The sequence below is a fragment of the Balaenoptera acutorostrata genome, chromosome 2 (assembly GCF_949987535.1).
Source record: "Balaenoptera acutorostrata chromosome 2, mBalAcu1.1, whole genome shotgun sequence".
Classification (NCBI taxonomy): Eukaryota; Metazoa; Chordata; class Mammalia; order Artiodactyla; family Balaenopteridae; genus Balaenoptera; species Balaenoptera acutorostrata.
Genome location: NC_080065.1, coordinates 79,491,145 through 79,507,450, shown reverse-complemented (window position 1 = coordinate 79,507,450; position 16,306 = coordinate 79,491,145). Strand labels below are relative to the sequence as shown.

Below are 16,306 nucleotides of genomic sequence, written 5' to 3'. Positions count from 1 at the left end.
ATATAGTATTAAAACCATGGGAAACATAGTGTGGATTTTCATGACCTAAGGAATACGTTTACCCTGATTTTAAGGCAAAGAAGTGTTTTACTTTGAGCCTCCTTATATTCTGGAAGTATGAAAAAGATTAGAAAGAGAGATGGACAGACAAGCGCTATAAGTTTTATCATTCTTGAAAGTAGTATGTCTCCTCAATCCATGTTGCAATTTTTCTTTTATATTGAGGTATAATTGACATATAACATTATGCTAGTTTCAGGTGTACAACATAATGATTTGATAGTTGTATGTATTACGAAATGATCACCACCATAAAAGTCTAGTTAACATCTCTCACCATACATAGTTACAATTTTTTCTTCTCGTGATGAGGACTTTCAAGATTTACTCTCGGGAATTCCCTGGTGGTCCAGTGGTTAAGGCTCCACGCTCTCGCTGCTGAGGGCTGGGGTTCGATCCCTGGTAGGGGAACTGAGATCCCACAATCCACGTGGCATGGCCAAAAGTTTTAAAAAAAAAAAAAATTTACTCTCTCAGCAACTTTCAATTATGTAATACAGTATTATTAACTATGGTCACCGTGCTGGACCTTACATAGTAATTGTTTTTAAAAACCCCTTTTACCTGTGATATTGCTGTGGGGCCCACAGAAATGCAGGGAAAGACTGTTTGCAGGATACTTGAGAAATTATACTTGAAAAAATAAAATAATTCAAGCCAGTTTGAGCCAAACCTGTTCAAATCAGAAGAATCGTTCTTTATCTACCCCAGTCTTTAATTACAACACTCCAGATGAGGAGGAGGAGCTGAGGAAATGTCTCTCACTTTCCTTCAGTGCCAAAGATAATTAGGGCAGACTGGAATCAGGGCAGAGCCGCGTGGAAAAGTTCTGAAGGTCTGGGGAAGTATGCTTTTCAAAGGAAGGTGATATGTAAGCTTACCTTTTTCTGACACCTTACATCAGAAAGGACTGATGTAAAAAGTGCTTTTGGGGACCACACATTTCCTAAAGTTTCTACTGCAGCTTAATAGTCATCTCGGTGGGTTTTGCTTTAACTCAGTTAATAATTATAATAGAACAGAGAATGGTACTGCATTTTTATTTATATTAGAGCTCTTGGCCATAGGCACCTAGGATGCCCCTAGCTATAACTAAAACCTAATTAGGAAAAAAGAACATTGCTGACTCAATTTCTGAATTGGCTAGTAAAAGAAACATAATAATCCTTGATATAAAAACAAAATCCTTTCAAAATAAATAACTCAAAAGGATACTACCTTTGAAATATGCCCTACACTTCTCCTCCAACCAAAAAGGAACAGCAATGTGGTGTTTTCTAAAACAGATCTAATTTGATCCATTGCTAATTCCTCCATTCCAGAGGTGTATTTCACAAACATCACATGTCAGTTGGGGAAAGAAGGAGTGAAAGGTTAATCCACAAATGATTGATGAACAGTAATGAGACTTATAGAGGAGTCTGAAAGAGTGTAACAGAGACGCACTGAGAAAGGGAACAAGATGAGAATCAGCCAGCGCATGGTATGAGTTTTGGGAAACTCATGATGCAAGAATAAAAAGAACTCTTGAAGAAGAAGAAGCCACAAAGCACAAATAAACAAAAAACAGCCTGTTCTTCAGAAGGTATCTTGCCTGCCCTATCAGCGGAAAGAAACCAACTATGACCTATGCATAAAACCTGGGGGGGAAAAAAGGGAACATAATGAAAAGATGGATGAAGAATATGCATCTGAAGAGGAATGGCACAGAGAAACACAGGAAGTATCAAAAAAAAAGTTCTCCAGAGTCTCAAAGAAATTACAGATAACATGACCTCTTGAAAACAAACTATCAAAAGAGCATTCAAAATAGTGATACAGTGAAATAACAGAAGATGAAAATTGAGCTAGAAAACTCAGGAATAAAATGAAAGAGAAACTAGAAATCATTACAGACATGAATGCCCCATTAAAGGCAATAAAAATTAGAATATATACTCATGAGAACAAAGTCATGTGGGTCAGAATTGGGAAATAAAAACATGGAGGATACATCTCACAAACCAAATTAGGAAAAAAGAACAATATAAAAATTATTATAAAGAAGATGATAGATGTGGCAAAGAAGGTCCAACAATAAAAAAATTACTGTGTCTGAAGAAAATAGCAGACAAATGGAACAAAAAATGATCTAACATATAAGAAAACTTTCCTGAAGAAAGATTTGATCTGTATATTACAAGGGCCCTTTATATCTGAGAAAACTTAATATAAAATAATCAACACCAAAACATATGCTAATACAATTTCTGGTATTTAAGGATAAAATTATATGGGCATCCTACCTGAGAAAGTAAGTCACGTAAAAGGGGAAAAAACGGGTTTTTCTAAAACTTCTTCAAAGCAACACTAATGACAGAGAACAGTGGAGCCATGGGCAAAAATATGTGATCTAAGATTTCATTCACAGGCAAGTTATCTTTCAAACATAAAGACAATGTTCTCAAGCAGGTAAGAATTTAGGGATTACAGCACCCGTGATAGTTATTATTAGCAAGAAATGAATCAAAATAAAATACATGTAAAAATACCTAAGGTTAAACAATCACAGAAATCTTATTATATGTTTCAATGTTATAAATCTTGAGAGTGTAAAAATAATTATACACAAATGTGCATGCACGTTTATGAACAACTGAGGGTGGAGAAAAAAGGGAAGCAGTAGGCCGGACCACAGATGGGTCAGCACATCCTTTACAATCAGCTCTCAAGAGATGCTGTTTTAAGCACTGACTTTAGTCACTTATAATCCTTTCATAATATTTTTTCCTTAAATTTAGAGAAATTTTAAAGGAATTCTAACAACTCAGTGAAGAAATGTTTTTCAGAAGTCCAATGATTTTTCTCTTTCACCTCATTTTTTTCCCTTTGATTTGTCATGTGTTATTAAAGCCAGCATTTATAGAATTATCCCGTCTTAAAAAATATTTTCACCTCTTTGTCTTCATAAGAACATAGGTGCCTGGAAAGACACTCACCAAATATTGAAGTTATTTTTGGGTAGTGAGATTTTGAGTGACTATAAATTGCCCTCGATAGACTAGAGCATATAAATAGTTTTATGGATGAATAGCTTTAAATATCCAGAAAAAAGGATATGAGTCAAATACCCAGAAAACTGGAGTGCCTTTCTGATGTTATCTTTTATATATTCTTCCTTCTCATTTCTTCCTGGAAAAATAAAATAAAAAGGTAAAACTCTTTCGATCAGTGTATGTAGGATGCACAATATTAATCTTCAGAGGAATTACAAAGGAAGCTACAGAAAGTTATTTTTCCATAAACAGCTTACAGTTTAACTTGATGGTCTTAAGTTTTTTGCATTTGTTTGAGTGCAGGTGTGATATTAACTTTTTGTAACAGAAGAAGGATTTGCAAGGAGTCAAACTGATATTTTAGGTGGCTCTCTTATTCCCTGTTCACATATAAACCACAGCTCTCTTATCCAAGTAAATTGGTCATTTTTTGTTTGGAAATTATTCAAGGTATAAGGCAACCTCTTTGGCAGCTACAGTACTTTAATGTGGGCTGGAAAGAGAAACATGTTGATCCAAACTCTTTATTATACCTTAAGAATATATTTTAGAGTATGTCTCAAGTCATTATTTTGGTTTAAAGGAAATCCTCGACTAAATTGGCAATTATCAGAGAAGTACAAATTTGTCATATTTGCGTAAACCACGTTGCTCCAGTAACAAAAGTGAAAGATTGGACTCACACACTGTGGCCTAGATTTTGGAAAATAATTTGTTACTGCTTTAAAGATCCTTTTAAGATGAATCAATTAAGTTGTTCACAAATTTAGCTGATTATCCAAATGTATTTTTTATAATCAGCCAGTTTGATCTTTGTTTTTTTTCTTAATATACTATCATGTTTATGGGATTCTGATTGCATAGTTGTAATGGGGTTGACTTCACTTTTTATTACCATTTTCATAATAGAAGCTAAAATTTTGAAGATTATGATATCATTTCGTGATTGTTAAAGCTCCCAGCTTGACATATTATTTCTTAAAGTTCATTTAAAAAGATAGGATAATGGAAGGAATCAGCAGTGACCTAGGTTAATTAACATAAAATATATGGGGAGGAGATGAAGAGCTGTATTTAATATGTTGGGTAACTTAAACAATTTGTACAAATCAAGTATCTGCTAAATGGGCAGGCTTCTGTTGATTGTTGAGTACTTGTTTTGTGATCTAGTTTACTTCTTTTTATAGAGTAAATTTAAACATCTGATTTAGTAAATTTTTATTGACTGAAATTAATCACAAAGATGATCATTCACAGTGAGGACTAGTAATACTTTTTAAGTGGATAATAACAAATTGCTTACTATAGTTGCTTTTGCAGCTTTCAGTTTTGTATATTATTTTGTCCTCCAAGGTAAAATGACAGAGTGAGCATATTGCATAAAAACCGAGATCATCACTCTTTCACTGCCTATCACCCTGTTTATGCTTAACCAAGCATTTATTTATAAGTTCTTAATGGTAAGGGCTACAAGGTTACTACACCTGAGAGAAAAATCTGTAAGACAGGCTTTCTAATTAATCACTGGGAGGGTTCAGGAAGGTCTAGCTATTTCTGTAAACTGAAGCATTTATGCACTCTATTGCAATTGTTGATCACGAAGATGACAGGTAGTGCTTTATTTCTCTAAGTCTCTGTACTTCTGTTAGGAATAATGAACCCTTTACATGTTTCTGTGTGTACACATGGACACCATCATTAAAACTAGGACGTCTGTTCACCTGAGGACATATAGGGGGACAGTTCTAAGAAAACAGAACCGTGGTACCAGCATCTTAGGAATGATGCTGAAATGCCACCCATGACACTCTGAATTTAAGACCACCATCTCAGAACAAAAGACTCTGAGACAGAGCAATCAAGAGCAACAGACCCTGTTAGGCAGGAGTTATCATATCCAGGACGATTTGTGACTAGTTAAGTGAGCTGGAACATTGTTCCATGTTGGTTAATTTTACTGAGTTCACAAACAAAAACTGCAGTGAAGTTTGCAGCAGTGCTTCAGGTGAAATCATAAGTAATTGACAGTGCTGAGGCTCTTTCCCACAGTTACCCTGGGTCACTGGGTTGCAATAGTGATAGATAAAATGGCACCTACTCATGTCATATTTACATGTCTATTTGGGATCCCACACTTCTCTCCCCAGTTCCTGGCATCTGCTTTGTTGTATTTCCTTGTGCAGGAGCCTCTGCGGGCAGAGGAAAAAGCACTGCAGATCTTAATAGCTTGTTCCTCCTGTCTCTAGCCAGGTCCCTGACCTTGGCAGAGGTCAACACCTAAGCCACAACTGCTGGCATAATCTCTCTCTTAAACACAGTAGTGTTCATTTCTTCAGCCTAGCACATGTAAACAATACACAGAAATGTGTCCTCTCTCTGCCTGTATTCATGTACCTCAAAATGTAGCATGACAGGCCAGGCCATCTAATCCACTACTCATACTACCCTCGTGATGTTTCTCTTCACCCCACCCACCCCCCATCTTTCCTCATTTCTGCAATCCTTACATTCATATTTTAGTTGCAAGAGAAGCAAGAAACAGTAGCTTTTCAGTGTTCAGCAGCTCTGTAGATGCTAGCCTACTCCTGGCAATGCTAAGGACACGGCTGTGAGCCCTAATGCACTTTACTAAAGTAAAGCACCTTCCCTGATGGCTGCTGCTTTGTCTGTCCTTGCACCACCGGCCAAAGACTCTGGGGGTCGCCCTTAGAGTGACCTGCTTTCTCTACTTCAGCCAAAGAAGCTTCACTTTTTATTTTAAATTATCATGCTTCCACAAACTCTTTTTGTGCAAATGCTACTATAGTTTAATAATTAAAAAAAACTCTCTAAAAATTCGAAGAAATTAATCACTTAAGGTCCTGATATGTATGTTCGAATTCTACATTTCTGGGGAAATAGCAGCTCTGAGGAATGATGGAGACGTGCTCTTTAAGTGGGGAATACAGCAGAGGAGAACAAATCAAGGAGAAGCAGAGTTTCTATAAAAGGGTGCAGAAAGACAAGGAATAGGAGTAGGAGATAATAATTGTACTGGTGTTGGAATTTTTTTCTCTTTGTGGGTTGGTTTAGTTTGGTAAACAAGTAGAGTGAGAGGTGTAATTTCATCCAGTTCTCAAGTTCAGTGGTCATGAGTTTAAGTGCTAGTTCTGTTTTATTTGAACTGTTGCATACTGGCAGAGGAGATTCTGGCATCTGCTATAAAGATGCAGGTGCTGGCTATTAGTGGTCAGGATGTAGAGCACAGAGAATGTAAGAGGCTCTGAGGGCCCTATGGACAGATTTCCGACAGCATCTTCCACCACTGTCATTTATCCATCAGTAAAACCACTAGCTACTAATGCAGCCATATCCTGTTGAAGAAAAGACTTGACAAAGAGAGCTATGAATTGATCACTATGACTGATAACTAAATTTGTCTGAGGTTCTATAAATACTATTCTGACTTTTAAATATCTATTTTATACAACTTTGAATTACACATGACTGTAGTATATATGTGACTTTATTGTTGATTCTCAAATATTTCAAATTGAATAAAATTAATTTTTTTAAATTTTATTTTATTGAAGTATAGTTGATTTACAATGTTGTTTTAATTTCTGCTATACAGCAAAGTGATTCAGTTATAGATACATACATACATTCTTTTTCATATTATTTTCCATTATGGTTTATCACAGGATGTTGAATATAGTTCCCTGTGCTATACAGTAGGACCTTTTGCATCTGCCAATCCCAAACTCCCAATCCATCCCTTCCCCACCCCCGTGGCAACCACAAGTCTGTTCTCTATATCTGTGAGTCTGTTTCTGTTTCGTAGATAAGTTCATTTGTGTCATATTTTAGATTCCACATGTAAGTGATATCATATGGTATTTGTCTTTCTCTTTCTGACTTACTTCACTTAGTATGATAATCTCTAGGTTCATCCACATTGCTTTAAATGGCATTATTTCATTCTTTTTTATGGCTGAGTAGTATTCCACTATATATATGTAACACATCTTCTTTATTCATTCATCTGTTGGTGGATATTTAGGTTGTTTCCATGTCTTGGCTATTGTGAATAGTACTGCTATGAACATAGGGGTGCATGTATCTTTTAGAATTATAGTTTTGTCTGGGTATATGCCCAGGAGTGGGATTGCTGGATCATATGGCAACTCTATTTTTAGTTTTTTGAAGAACCTCCACACTGCTGTCCATAGTGGCTGCACCAATTTACATTCCCACCTACAGTGTAGGAAGGCTCCGTTTTCTCCACACCCTCTCCAGCATTTGTTATTTGTAGATTTTTTAATGATGGCCATTCTGACCAGTGTGAGGTGGTACCTCACTGTAGTTTTGATTTGCATTTCTCTAATAATTAGCAATGTTGAGCATCTTTTCAAGTGCCTGTTGGCCATCTGTAGGTCTTCTTTGGAGAAATGTCTATTTAGGTCTTCTGCCCATTTCTGGATTGGGTTGTGTTTTTTTGTTTGTTTTTTGTTGTTGTTGTTGGGTTATATGAGCTGTTTATATATTTTGGGAACTAAGCCCTTGTCGGTCACATTGTTTGCAAATATTTTTCCCAGTCCATAGGTTGTCTTTTTATTTTCTTTATGGATTCCTTTGCTGTACAAAAGCTTGTAAGTTTGATTAGGCCCCATTTGTTTATTTTTGCTTTTATTTCTATTGCCTTGGGAGACTGACCTAAGAAAACATTGGTACGATTTATGTCAGAAAATGTTTTGCTCATGTTCTCGTCTAGGAGTTTTATGGTGTCATGTCTTATATTTAAGTCTTTAAGCCATTTTGAGTTTATTTTTGTGTATGGTGTGAGGGTGTATTCTAAATTCATTGATTTACATGCAGCTGTCCACCTTTCCCAACACCCCTTGCTGAAGAGTCTTTTTCCCAATGTATATTCTTGCCTCCTTTGTTGAAGATTAACTGACTGTAGGTGTGTGGGTTTATTTCTGGGCTCTCTATTCTGTACCATTGATCCATATGTCTGTTTTTGTGCCAGTACCATGCTGTTTTGATTCCTGTAGCTTTGTAGTATTGTCTGAAGTCTGGGAGGGTTATGCCTCCTGCTTTGTTCTTTTTCCTCAGGATTGCTTTGGCAATTCTGGGTCCTTTATGATTCCATACAAATTTCAGGATTATTTTTTCTAATTCTGTGAAAAATGTCATGAGTAATTTGATAAGGATAGCATTAAATCTGTAGATTGCTTTGGGCAGTATGGCCAATTTAACAATACTAATTCTTCCAACCCAAGATCATGGGATATCTTTCCATTTGTTTGTATCATCTTCAATTTCCTTTATTAATGTTTTAGCTCTTGGCATATAAATCTTTCACCTCCTTGGTCAGGTTTATTCCTAAGTGTTTTTTTTTCCTTTGGTGCAATTTTAAAAGGGACTGTTTTGTTTTGTTTTTACAATCTCTTTCTGATATTTCATTGTTAGCATAAAGAAATGTAACCGATTTCTGTATGTTAATCTTGTATCCTGTTACCTTGCTGAATTCGTTTATCAGTTCTAGTAGTTTTTGTGTGGAGTCTTTAGGGTTTCCTATATATAGTATCATGTCAACTTCATATAATTGACATATAATGACAATTTTACCTCTTCCCTTCCAATTTGGATACCTTTTATTTCTTTTTCTCATCTGATTGCTGTGTCTAGGACTTCCAATACTATGTTGAACAGAAGTGGTGAGTGGGCATCCTTGTCTTCTTCCAGATTTTAGTGGGAAGGCTTTCAGCTGTCACCATTGAGTATTATATTGGCTGTTGTTTGGCATAAATAGCTTTTATTAAGTTGAGGTATATTCTCTCTATATCCACTTTGGTAAGAGTTTTTATCATGAATGGATAAAATTAATTTGGAATTTGGATAAAATTAATTGAATTTGGATAAAATAAATTTTTAAAATTTTTGGTAATATCTTTTGTGTTCTATTTTGATAATATGAAATTGTCAATTAAAAATCTATATTAGAATTTATTGGATTTTTAATAGAAGTCATTGATGCTTTATTTATATATTCATTTATTTATGCCTTATTTTGTTCATAATAGGATTTAAAATAATAGTTATACATATGCTCCAGATTAAAACCCAGATTCTTTCATAGGGAAAAGAAATCAAACTCAGGAATTTAGAAAATTAGTTTAAAGAAATTGGATTTAGTCAACATAGAGTGGAAAGATTATTGATTAGTCCTCAGACAGAAAGGGGTATGAATTTTACCTCTGCCATTTTGCCCGATGACTGAGTAAGTCACTTCATCTCTCTTAATTTCAGTATTTTTATCTCTAATCTGGAGAATATAATGAGACCCCACAGAGTTAACATGAGGATTTGATGGAATGATGGGGTACAGACAGTACTCGAGTGCCTGACATATAACATATACTCAGCTAAGATTAGCTTAGGACCCAGATGAATACACGGCAAAAAAATGCAAGACAGAATTGATTAAATGTTACATTTTGGGGTACAGACATTCAACATGAAGGAGTTGAGAGTCACTAAGACCTGAGATAATCAGGGAAGATTTGTAGAAACGTAATAAGGTCTAGAAATATGGGGAGGATTAAGGAAGTGTCTTACATCGTCCATTAGGGCTGCTATAACAAAATACCATAAACTGGATGGCTAATAAACAACAAACGTTTATTTCTCACAGTTTTGGAGGCTGAGGAGTCTGAGATCATGACACCAGCAGATTTGGTGTCTGGTGGGAGCCCACTTCCTGGTTCACAGGTAGCTGTCTTCTCACTGTGCCCTCACACAGTGGAAAGTACAAGGGAGTTCTCTGGGGTCTCTTCTATAAGGGCACTAATCCCATTCATGAGGGCTCCACCCTTAGGACCTAATTGCCTCTCCAAGGACCCACCTCCAAATATCATCACATTGGGGATTAGGTTTCAACGTATGAATTTGGAGGGGATGCAAATATTCAGTCTACAGCAGGGAGTGAGAAAATGAAATCTTGCTAGGTGAAAGAAAAAGAACAAGTAACAGAGGCAAGATGAGCAACATCATGTCAGGAGGCAAGAGAGATGAGGCCAGTCTGCTCCAGGTTATCCCTCCACGGCCTGACAGTGACAGGAGAGGATGGCAGGAGACTGGTTTGGAGAGAGACAATTCACTTCAGTTTGGATTTTTAAGATTTGAGGTAACATGATATCTAAGTAAGAATATACCTCATATTACTGGAGATGGGGTCAAGGCATTCTGAAGAGGCTATAGATTTGCAGGACTTCACCTCATAGCAATACTTAAACCCAGTGAGCTCTCAGTGACAGGAGAGAGCGCAGACCAAGGACTGAATTTGTACAGGATACAATCCAGTTACAGAGGAGAAAGCAGAAGAAGCTCAGTCAAAAATAAAACCACCAAGAGGGGTGGTTAGAATTTTAGAAGAAAAGCTAGAATAGTGGTGTGGAGAACACATTCAGCAAGAGGGGGTAGCTAGAAGCCTGGGGAGGGCAAGGAGAGGAGATGGTCTATGAACAGCTGCTTCCTTCCTTAGATGGATGGAACCAGGATATCCAAAGGGAGCCCTGAAGGAGAACCATTGTCTGGGGAGGGACACTGACCAGCTGTTCTGCCTCTGTTGGTTTTGCCTTTCCTTTGGATTCGCTTGTGCAGATGATCACCTTTCTGCTCCTCCCTGACTCCTGCTTCCATACCCCTACCCCTAGACCCAGACAACACCTTTTCTAGTGCTTTGGCCCAAAATGGCCTCTTTTAATTCTCCCTTAGAACAATTGGGACAGACTAAAGCTTTAAGAGTCTTTACAAAGTACTAAGAAACAACGGAAGAAAATACACAGGAGGCAGTCCAGAGCATGGACTCTCCAGAACCAGACTCCCTTGGTTCAGATCCAGCCTCTCCCATTTAGTAGCTTCATAACCTTTGCAAGTTACTCAATCTCTCTGTGTGTTGGTTTTCTAGTCTGAAAAAAATGGGAATAATAACAGTACATATTTCATAGGGTTGTGTGAGAACCAAGTAGATTTAATATGTTTAAAGCTCTTAGTTGAGTTCCTGGCACATTTGTTTAAAGCTCTTAGTTGAGCGCCTGGCACATTTTAAGTGCAACATAAGTATTTGCTATTAAACAAGTACAGAATACAAAGAATTGAAAGAGCAGTATGCATAATGTTTAAGAGTTACTAGAGCCAGCTCTGCCGTATACTAGCTGTGTTACTTTAGACAAATGATTTAAGTTCTCTGGGCCTCAGTTTCTTCAGCTATAAAATGTGGATACAATACTAACTGCTTTATAATTGTGATGACTGAAAGAATCAGTACATGTAAAGTGTTAAGTACTTAATAATTAACAGACATTATTATTAGCTGTGTGGCTTACCAATCCAGCATCCTTATCACCAGGGATCACAGGTGCTGTTCCATTTTACACCTGATACAGGCAAAGAAAGCCACCACCTCTCTCTGGGCCTGGCAAGTCACCATGGTAGATACAGCTTTTTTCATGTTCTTACCTCTTCACAGTCAGGAGCCAGATGAATGGACCACCCTTTGTCTCACCTACCTAAGCCTGCTCACATTTCCTCTCCAGTCTACTGGTGTAGTGACTATGTGTGCTGATTTCACCCTTCATATGAGCCTCTCAAATCAACTGGGGGTGGGGGCGGGAGCTTTCTCTTAGAATAGAAACCTTTTTCAGTATTAACACCTGAACTTAGCATTAATATAACACAATTTAAGCACAATGAAATTGAAGATAATATAGTAATGAGTAGAGGAGAAGCGATTTAAGGGTCAAAGCTCTAAAAGGTCCCTTCTCTAAAAGCAGAGACATGCAGGAAAGTCAATTCCACAACTAAAAAGTCTGGAAAGAGGTTTTTATGGCAAAGAGCTAGGGACTTTTCAAGTCAGGGACAGTGCACTTGAAGGGAAGGAAATCTTGCTGTAGCTGGATCCTGAACTCATCAGCTCCATCTGCCCAGAGCCACCATTTCTTACCCTGATGTCTGTTGAAGTGGATGGCAGGTAGCTCTGGCCTAACTTAACCTGTCACCAGACAAACATTCTGCCACCAGCACAGACAGGTAGTTCAGAAAAAGTTCTTGTCAGCTGGATTAAAAAACTGCCTTTATATCCCAACCATTTGGATGCTTCTGCTTCCAGATACTGTGCAATCAGCAAGTGTCCATATGAAGGTACTTTAAATAGTCATTTCCTCAAAATAACAATCTATAAAACATAAATAGTAAATTTCATTTTACCATAAAAGAAAATTAGATTATCAGAAAGAGAGGCTATAAATCATATGTTATACATCTGAACTTTTTATGTACCATAACTAATCACTTGGCTATCAGGGCACTGGGGAAATTACAATAAATTATATTTTGTGGGGTATGCACCACATGAATGAAGCCAAGATTATTATAGAAGTGACCTTCACCTTGTGTGATGTCACAGAAAAAATGATGCTGCCCTAATAACTTCATAGGGTTAATTAGTTTCAGAGAACACACAAGAAGCAGCGATGTCACAGAGCTTTTTTAAATTTTCTTTCCCGTGGGAAGTTGGGCTAATAAAAATGAAAAACATTTCAAGTAGCTGAGTAAGAAAGAAGAGTTGCATAGGGTTAGAAGGAAATGCTTTAGTGCTGTCTGCTTAGAAGGCCTAGTTCTCTTTTTCTGTAAGCTGCAAATCTTATTCTTTTCTTGTGCATCTTTTCCCATTGACTTGGGAAGCTTTGAAATGACCATTGTTTTCAAAACCTGCTCTGAAGATGGATTTTTTAAAATTTGCTGATGAACATGAATCCATTTAATCAGACAGGGACCTCTGCTGATAGGGAGACATTTATCTGTATAAAATATGCAGCTTTGTTTGTTCTCACTGCTTGGATCCCCAGTGGGGGTGGAGGTAAAGTTTCCACAGTCATGCTGGTTTCAGACAAATAGATTTGCTGGTGTCAAAGACAGGCTGTGGCCCTCCACTGGCATCTGGGGTACAGAAGGCTAAATCTTCTGAATAGAGCCATTGATGATTACATTTGGGAGAAACTTAATCATAGAGTAATTAGGCTTTAATTCTTACAAAAACTTACAATTAATTGGATCTTTTATACAACTTTTTTTTGTTTGTTTTAAAGTACCCTGTAGGTTAGTTATAGAAACTTAATTTAAATATGGATTTAATTAGAATTGTTTTATGATTTTAATGAGTCTTAAAAGTCTTTTGATGAGCAGCCTGTATAATTATGGTATTTAAAATGATTGGCTAAATGCATACTTTTATAATTTACCTTTCAGGAAACTGTATTTTTATGGAGGCTATTTTTTGTATGATGAATTGTTTCATTTTATGTTCAGTTTTTGTGGGAATGGGTACTTATTACTGCCCCTAATCACCCAAGTGTTTTCTCTCTAGAATGAAATTAAACTTTCATGGAATCAAAAGCATCAGGCAGTAGCCCAATACCACAGTTAAATTTAATCACAGAAATATTTTTGTTTTTACTGTAAAGGAAACTGAATCATTGCTAAAACTTTTAGCTGGGGATTCAATTTTCCTACATAATCAGGTACAAATAAGTTACCTAAAGACAAGCTCTTTTTCTATAGACAAAAATGTGATTTTTAGGCAAATGACTTGCAGTTTTTTTAAATGAAGTGCAATATGGAGTTGTCAACTTTTTAATGCACTGTCAAAACAACTAGATATGAGCACTTTCAATAAACATAAAAAGTTTTAAATTAGAAAAGAAAGGAAAACATTAGATACTTTCTTCCCTTTGAGTTGGTCCCAATCCAACCTATATTAAGTCAGATAAATTACATTTGATATTTTTTGGCTGATTAAAAAAAGTTATATTAAATAAGTAATATTAGGACACATTTTTATTTTCCATTTTTAATGACATTATTATGTTCTAGCCTTCGTATGTTCTATTTTTAGGTCAGATTATTTACGTGTGCTTGAAAATCAATCAATGCAGTTTACATATCAAAAGAGTATAGGAGAAACACCATATGGTCATTGCAATAGATGTAGAAAAACATGTGACAAAACCATTTCATGAAAAAAAAAAAAAAACTGTGAGCAAACTAGGAACAAAAGTGAACTTACTCAACTTGATTAACGGCTCCTGTGAAAAACCTACTGCTAACATAATACTCAGAGATCAGCAACAAGGCAATGATGTCTTTTATTTAACATTTACTGAAGATCCTAGCCAGTGCAATAAAACAAGCAAACGAAATAAAATGCATGCAAATGGAAAAGGTAAAAGTGAAGTGTCCGTAATTGCAGATGACATGATATAAATCTAGAAAACCCTAAGGGATCCACAAAATAGCTATTAAATCTTATAATGGAAAAGAACCTGAAAAAGAATATATACATGTATATAACTGAATCACTTTGCTGTACACCTTAAACTAACACAATATTGTAAATCCAACTATACTTCAAAAAAAAAATAAATAAATCTAATGAATAAATTTAGAAAATTTGCAGGATACGAGGTAGAAATAAAAACTGGCATTTTTATAAACTAGCAACAAACACTTGACAATGAAAAATTTTAAAACCTCTATTTAAAATAATTCACAATTACATGATCAATTTATTTATTTTTTCTCAATAGAGAAAAAAACATAGTCTTTTCAACAAATAGTACTAGAATAACTGGATATCTGTGTGGGGAAAAATATTAGCCTTGATCCTTACCTCAAAACTTCCACAAAGATTAGCTCAAAATTAGTACTAGGCTTAAATATGAGAAGCTAAACTATTAAACTGCTAAAGAAAAATACAGGAGAGATAATATTTGAAATACCAGATTAGGTAAAACGTTGGACAAAAATTAAATAGGACATAAAAAGCACGAACTGTAAAAGAAGAAATAAAGTTTAAAATGGATTCTCATTGAGATTAAAAATTTTGTCTTCCAAAAGACAAAGTTAAGAAAACAGAAATCCATGCCAAGGTTGGAGGGAAATTTTCACAGAGTATTTCTGACAAAGAGCTTGAATCTAGAATACATAAAGAACTCTTACAACTCAGTAAGAAAAAGACAAAGGTGTACAGCAAAGTGATTCAGTTATACGTGTACATATATCCATTTTTTTGCAGATTCTTTTCCCATATAGGATAATAACAGAATATTGACTAGAGCTCCCTGTGCTATACAGTAGGTCCTTGTTGAGTATCTGTTTTATATATAGTAGTGTGTATATGTTAATCCCAAACTCCTAATTTATGTCCCCCCCCCACATTTCCCCTTTGGTAACCATAAGTTTGCTTTCCAGGTCTGTGAGTCTGTTTCTGTTTTGTAAATAAGTTCATTTGTATAATTTTTTTGAGATTCCACATATAAGTGATATCATATGATATTTGTCTTTCTCTTTCTGACTTACTTCATTTAGTATGATAATGTCTAGGTCCATCCGTGTTGCTGCAAATGGCATAATTCCATTCTTTTTTATGGCTGAGTAATATTCCATTGTATACATGTACCACATATTCTTTGTCCATTCCTCTGTCATTGGACAGTTAGGTTGCTTCCATGTCTTGGCTATTGTAAATAGTGCTGCAATGAACACTGGTGTGCATGTATCTTTTCAAATTATGGTTTTCTCCAGATATATGCCCAGGCATGGGATTGCAGGGTCACATGGTAGTTCTAGTCTTAGTTTTTTAAGGAATCTCCATACTGTTCTCCATAGTGGTTGTATCAATTTACATTCCCACCAAAAGTGTAGGTGAGTTCCCTTTTCTCCACACCCTCTCCAGCGTTTATTGTTTGTAGACTTTTTGATGATGGCCATTCTGACCGATGTGAGGTGATACCTCATTGTAGTTTTTTTTTTTTTTTTTTTAATTTTTTTAAACATCTTTATTGAAGTATAATTGCCTTACAATAGTGTGTTAGCTTCTGCTTTATAACAAAGTGAATCAGTTATACATATACAATATGTTCCCATTTCTGTTCCCTCTTGCATCTCCCTCCCTCCCACCCTCCCCATCCCACCCCTCTAGGTGGTCACAAAGCACCGAGTTGATCTCCCTGTGCTGTGCGGCTGCTTCCCACTAGTTATCTATTTTACATTTGGTAGTGTATATATGTCCATGACACTCTCTTACCCTGTCACATCTCACCCCACCCCCTCCCCATATCCTCAAGTCCATTCTCTAGTAGGTCTGTGTCTTTATTCCCGTCTTGCCA

At 36.1% G+C, this 16,306-nt stretch overlaps 1 protein-coding gene and 1 long non-coding RNA gene across 7 annotated transcripts in view; one reads left to right on the top strand and one right to left on the bottom strand.

Moving 5' to 3' along the window:
* KIAA0825 (KIAA0825 ortholog) overlaps nucleotides 1–16,306 on the top strand; it is a 414,587-nt gene that overhangs the window by 350,599 nt on the left and 47,682 nt on the right. The window lies entirely within an intron of this gene.
* The window catches only part of LOC103004878 (uncharacterized), a 90,130-nt gene continuing 74,026 nt past the window's right edge, over nucleotides 203–16,306 (bottom strand). The window contains exon 5 of one of the 2 annotated variants that reach the window (XR_009007064.1): nucleotides 203–471. This is a non-coding gene — a long non-coding RNA (uncharacterized LOC103004878). Of the gene's footprint in view, nucleotides 472–3,169; nucleotides 3,232–16,306 lie in introns of those variants that run through there. The other variant, XR_009007063.1, reaches the window with a different exon arrangement.